Source organism: Vombatus ursinus, unplaced genomic scaffold (genome assembly GCF_900497805.2).
Source record: "Vombatus ursinus unplaced genomic scaffold, bare-nosed wombat genome assembly UNPS02002587.1, whole genome shotgun sequence".
In the NCBI taxonomy this organism is placed as follows: Eukaryota; Metazoa; Chordata; class Mammalia; order Diprotodontia; family Vombatidae; genus Vombatus; species Vombatus ursinus.
The window spans coordinates 36,531-42,644 of record NW_020942365.1 but is presented as its reverse complement, the minus strand read 5'-3'; the positions used below and the strand labels follow the sequence as shown (position 1 = coordinate 42,644).

Below are 6,114 nucleotides of genomic sequence, written 5' to 3'. Positions count from 1 at the left end.
CTGGGTTTTGCAGTCAGCCTTCAGCACTTACTTGCAGGGATGCAACCTTTATATGTGGATTTGATGGAACTAATGTCATGCATGAACTGTGTTAAATCTGAGCCTGTTCTCCCTAGAGATTAACATGGCATAGGGGGGAAGTATTTCCCTAAGGGGTTGGGTAGAAATGTTTGTACTTCTGTTTTTTCTGTGTCTTCAAAGGTAATATCCCTTTGTAAAAGCTTAAGGAAAAAAAGATATCATAAAGGAATTCAAATGGCCATTAATACAGGTACAGCCAGATGATAGGAGGCAAATGACCATTAGACCATCCAGCACCCTTTTACCTTTGAGGACAAATTCCCTATCACTTAGGGGATTGACCAATAGGGGATCAGTCCTCTATCAGCTTGAGAACTGATTCCCCATAATTATGGTCTGTGAGTATGGATTCCCAAGTGCAGAGGACTGGGTAGATGAAGTCAAAGATAACCTTCTAGGAGCACAGCTGAACTTTTAAATCTACCTTTAGATTTTATTCAGTAATTATATCCTAATGTATGTAAGTAAGCAATCTTAGCATATCATTGGAAGTTGGGAAGGAGATTTGAATCTCAATAAGATGGGGATAAATTCCCCACCATCCTTCCTCCATTAGAATGAATGCAGGTTCTCTGGTATATATGAAGTATGGTCATCAGTGTTTTATTTATGAACCTAAGCCAAGCACTACAAATTATTATCAAGAATACATTCATACACTTAGAACCAAACTAATCTGGCTTGGAACATTCTTGGGGTTTAAGAATGGAGTCTGTCAGCCTACTGCTCAGCAACTGAAAGGGTACCCAAGACTAAAATGGTGAGGTTCTTTCTGGTTTGTGCAAAGGGAGGCCAGGCAACCTGGCCTTGGATGCCATCTATTGACTGATGCAGATATAGCACATCCAGTAGTTATTTCAACAAACATTCCTGCCATTACAAAGCAGATGCTCCTATGGATGGGAACACTACTTTTATATTTGTAATCTTTCTGTCCCCATGGTTTATAGCGTACAACAATGGGACTATTATTCTATTTCTGCCACCATTTATCGGCACCCAAATGTTCTTGCATGATAAGCTGTTTTATGTTTCCAGTCATATCCTGTGACTGCCTAGACCAAAATTCCTTGCCCTTGCTACTATTTCCCTGGGTGTTGTATCCCTTGATTGGAATGTAAGCTCCTTGAGGGCAGGTTTTAATCCCATTGCCTAGCACAATGTTTTGGCACTCAAAATATATGCTAAATGAACTTTCTCCACCATGTTTCCCTCTTTAGTCCCTGTATTTCCTCATAACTATATATATATATATATATATACATATATATATATAAATATATATATGCTTAATAGATAATGCTGCTCTATCTCCTTTTGTACATCCTGCTATTGTGAATAAGGCATAATAATATCCTTTCAGAGCCATATTCTAGTCATTGATACATCAAGTCTCAGTGGTACTTTCAAGGTCAAATTTGCCTTCCTGCATTTAGAATCTCTAATTCTTCTTTCCTGTTAACTATACTTTGGGCATTTATATATAGATATTTGATACTATGGATTTTATTGCTGTCTCTTTTCTTGAATTTTGTGTCCTATGAATTTGTGTCTTTAATTTTTTTCTTTCTACATTGTAGCTTCTCTCTATGGTATCTAGCCTGGTAGATACTCTCTGTCACCCCCACCCTTTTTCATTGTAACACCTCCCCTTGGCTACTCCTCCAAGTTGCACTCCCAATCAAGGATAGGTCTTCAGAGAGTAGCTACTATTTCAAGTGTCAAAACACTGGGAGACACACTGTATTACAGAGTGAAGGCCCAGCAAGCAAGCTGTACCCTGAGTTTGGCATAACAACATTTTGTGCTCAACCTCTAGATAATCCCCCTTCTGAAACCAATTAATGTCAACCGGACCAAATCGGCCTCTAACCTGTGGATGGCAGGAGCTGAACAGAGCAGGCTAGAGACAGGAGAGTCAGGAATTAAACAGAAGTTTAATCTCAAAGGAAAACAATTTGCATGTAGCAAGGCAGATTAGACACAATCGCAGGGGGCCCCCCCACTAGGGGCAGGGATTATGAGGGTTATAGGGATAATCTTGTATGACTATGCTCCTAACACTAGCTCATAAGCCTCTACTAGTGTGCTTTCCATTAATAATCAACCAGTAGCCAATTAGCTCTTAGCAAAGACATTTATTCAGATAGCATGCAAATATTTCTCCTATAAACCAAAGGTACACTCTTCCACAAATACAGAGTCCAAGGGAAGAGTGGACTGAAATTTAGAGTACAATGGCAGTGAGGCACACCTGCAGGATTCACATGTAACAAAGATAACTCACATATCCTGGTGCTGCAAAGCTTGGAAAGCCTTTCTCTCTTCAGAGTATTCATGATGTATTCCCAGGGTCAGTTTCTCTTCTCAACATGACTCTATATTGCCAAATGTCTTGCTCCTTGAAGCTTGGGTGACCATCTCTCTATGTTTCTGTCTGAAATGTATTTCTCTGTTCTCTGGCAGGTGCAGAATTGAATTGTTCCCTTCTTGACTTAGTCAGAGAGGCCTTGTTACTGTCTAAAGGAACCAGGGTAGAAAGTAATCTTTTACAGTTAAAACAACTCATTTACACCTTGTAAACATGTAAATGTATACATTCTGGGCCTTGTGTGACTAAACTGAAGTAAGGAGGCACTATGTTCCTCTTCCCTTATATTAGTTTTAAACTCTTTTGATTAGATGTGCAAGAATCCAGGCAAATATATCCTTACTAACACTTCTTATGTGCCCTTCATTACTAGATAAAATCCAACCATTTTTATATTTTAAGCCTTGCCTCATTGTCATACAGCTCCCCACCTGTGCCTGCGTACCCTTTCATATTCCATCTCACTTACTCTTTGCCACATTATCACAAATTAATCAAGCATTTAAGTGTCATATATATGTACACACATATACCTGTGTATGTATACATAAACACACATATACACATATAATCTGGTATGTGTGCTAGGTTCTGGAGACAGAAAAAAACAACAACTCTGCCCTTAAGTAGCTTACATTCTATCAGGGCATATATTATGCATAAGCAAACAAAAGGTAATGGAGAGGGAGCACTAGAAGCTCAAAGGGGGGGAGGGGGGAAAAGCATTTATTGTTAATTACATAGCTGGCACTTTGCTATTATCCTCATTTTACAGATGAAGAAAGTGAGGCAGATAGTGGTTAAGTGACTTACCTAGGGTCATACAACTAGTAGGGTTTGAGGCTGGATTCCCAACTCCAGGTCCATTGGTTTATAGAGTGTTATCACCTAGCTGCCACTAAGAAAAATTTCACATAGAAGGTGGCTTCTGAGCTGTGCTTTGAAGGAAGTTAGGTATTTTAAGAGGTGCAGCCCATACAAAAAGACTTCTGGTGTTCTCATCCCAACTCTCACTCTCACTAGTGAGCTGGGTTCCCAAGAAGGTAGCTAACATTTATTCCTTCAGAGTTCCAGGACTACTGTAAATGGAAATGAAGTTCTTTTAAAATGTTATCAGCTTAAACCCTCATTCTGGGTATTTCTCCCCATATCAATTACCAGTTACAATGAACATCTTCCCTATATCACTGATTGACCCCGTTATTAGCATCCTAGTATCATTTAACCAGGTAGCATCAATTAATTTTTTACAAAATAATTATTTCCTGAGAAGATAACATAAGAACAGAATTTATTAAACATTTCCCCCAAACACCAGAGGAACCCTTCTTCTAACACTAGGGAGGCATACTCCTCCTTCTATCACCTCAGTTCTTGGGAGAGAATGCATTCACCTCCACTAAATTTATTTCTAAATTTGTCATAGTCACTGTTCTAATCACTTCCTTGATGTAGGACAGGGCAACTCTGAGTGGATCCACTGCTGGGGCTGAGTCCAGCAGGTTGCTCCTCAGGGCAGTACCTGAGTACATTTCACCTGGCTCAGCTGCTGGTAAACTCTGATATGGCTTCCAGTTTCGGGATCTCTGGCGACTTGCTCAAAAGGTTGTAGCCATCTCTGATATTTTTCACCTAAGAGTAGGAAAAAATAGACGCAACAAAGACAGATGTTCTCCTGGCTTCTTGCAAGCTCCAGATGAAGCTGGAGGTTAGCAATCTCCAGCACCTGGAGCTGCCATGAAGCCAGGACTCCCAAGGCAATTCATCTTCCGTGCTTATCGCCAGGGAAAGAAAAAGATCAATTAGGCCAGATAGTACCTTTTGTATAAATACCAGGTTCTGGTTCAGCATCAGATCAAAAGGCTCCTCCTCACCATACAGCAAATGGGTAGAAAGAAGTCAGAATATCTACCCATGATTTGGAGAGGAGGGGCTTCCCTTACAGATGCCCAAAGGCTGGCTCACCAAGTATCCACTCAGGTGATTACATCAGACAGAGCATGCTCTTGACAACCAGGCCCTCAATGCCCAGTCTTCCGCTTAATCCCTTACCAAGGCATAGATGAGAGTGAATTCCAGGCATGGGAAAAATGTTGTTTGAAGCCACTGAGGCAGGAGCTAGAACGTTGTGAAGAATATCATGTATGTCCATTTGGCAGGACGTGAAAGGGAGTAACATGTAGTAAATTTGGATATGTAGGCTACAACCAGACTTGAAGGGCTTTTAATACCAAACTTTTTTGTATATGATAGTAAAATTTGTATATTACACTAGAGGTAATAGGGAGTCATTACAGCCTTTTGATTAGAAGAATGATATGGTCAGACTCCTGTACCACTCTGTCAGCTATGTGTAGGATGGACTGGAAAGGGGAGAGATATGAGGCAGGGAGACAAATCAGCAACTTATCTCAGTAGTCCAGGTAACAGATAATGAGAGACAAGTGGTTGCAGTGTGAATAAAAATAAGAGGATTAATGGGAGAGATGTTGTAGGGGTAAAAATCAAGACTTGTCAAGTGATTGGGGGTTAGGGAGAGTAAGGAGTGGAGGCTGACAAGGTGACTTCAACACTCCAATCCCCTAATCTTAGTTCATTTTACTCCTTGGTCATTATCATATATCTTCTGATCTTTCTAAGCTCCATTTTCTGAGTTCCACCATCTCTCTCAAATTCAGGTTATCACACCTCACCTCAGCTTAATTATCACCATACAAAGACAGCAGCGAATAGTCATTAAAGACAGTACAGCTTCTAACCAACACTGGCTACCTGAACCCCGGCCACAGTCATACTTGTTTCAGTGTGGCTGCTGAGCAATTCCCTAAGACTTCATGTTGCAAAGTATTGTTGTTTTATTAGATATATAGTATCTGCATTAGTAGAGGCTATTTGCTCAATTACACATGATTTTTAAAAAATTCTGTTCCTGAGACGGAGCCCCCAATTTTCCAGTCATCACTCTCCTAATTATCACAATGCTCCCACCATTATAAGCGCCCCCCACATCCCAAATCCCTCAAGGTCATATTCTCTCACTGCTTTATTCACACAGCTCTAGAGCTGTGACTGACGGCCTTTCCAATATCAAAGAGTTACATTTCACCCAATAATAGTTGTGCTTTTAAGGTTTATAAGGCACTTTATCTCATAACTGTGAGGCCGCAGCAGCGTCAGCATTCCTTCAATCTCGGGTCCCGAGACTATCCCTAATTTATCCCGTACACATCTGCTTGCACATAGTTATTTGCATTAGGCAGTGAGCTCCCGAGAGCTGGAACTGTGGGGAGGGGTACTGGCTTTCTTTGTATCCCCAGCGCTTAGCACGCTGCGTGGCACAACACTAGGCGCTTAATAAATGCTCTTTCGCGGACCGATCGATAGCGGGCGCTCGTGGCGTCCTCTACGACTTGCAGAGCGCTTCACGCCCCTTGCACTTCCCATCCAGCCCAATTCGTCTCCACCGCAGCATCCTTTCCACCGCCCGGCCAGGGCGGTACTAGGCTCCTACGCCACACCGACCGCCGCCGCCCATTCCCCGCACCGCCCCCAACTACACCTTTCCAATCAAGACACCAGATACCTTTCTTCCCCTAAAAACTTTCTACCACTCCGTCCCAACTCTTCCTGTGGTTCCCTTTCTTTCTGCTCCCCCTTCACGC

At 41.7% G+C, this 6,114-nt stretch overlaps 1 long non-coding RNA gene across 1 annotated transcript; it reads right to left on the bottom strand.

Moving 5' to 3' along the window:
* Nucleotides 1–2,227: 2,227 nt before the first annotated feature.
* Nucleotides 2,228–6,018, bottom strand: LOC114048862. The gene is made up of 3 exons (XR_003569816.1): nucleotides 3,975–6,018; nucleotides 3,266–3,531; nucleotides 2,228–2,601 (listed from the first exon to the last, which is right to left on the bottom strand). It is a non-coding gene; the product is annotated as an uncharacterized LOC114048862 (long non-coding RNA).
* Between the last annotated feature and the right edge of the window lie 96 nt (nucleotides 6,019–6,114).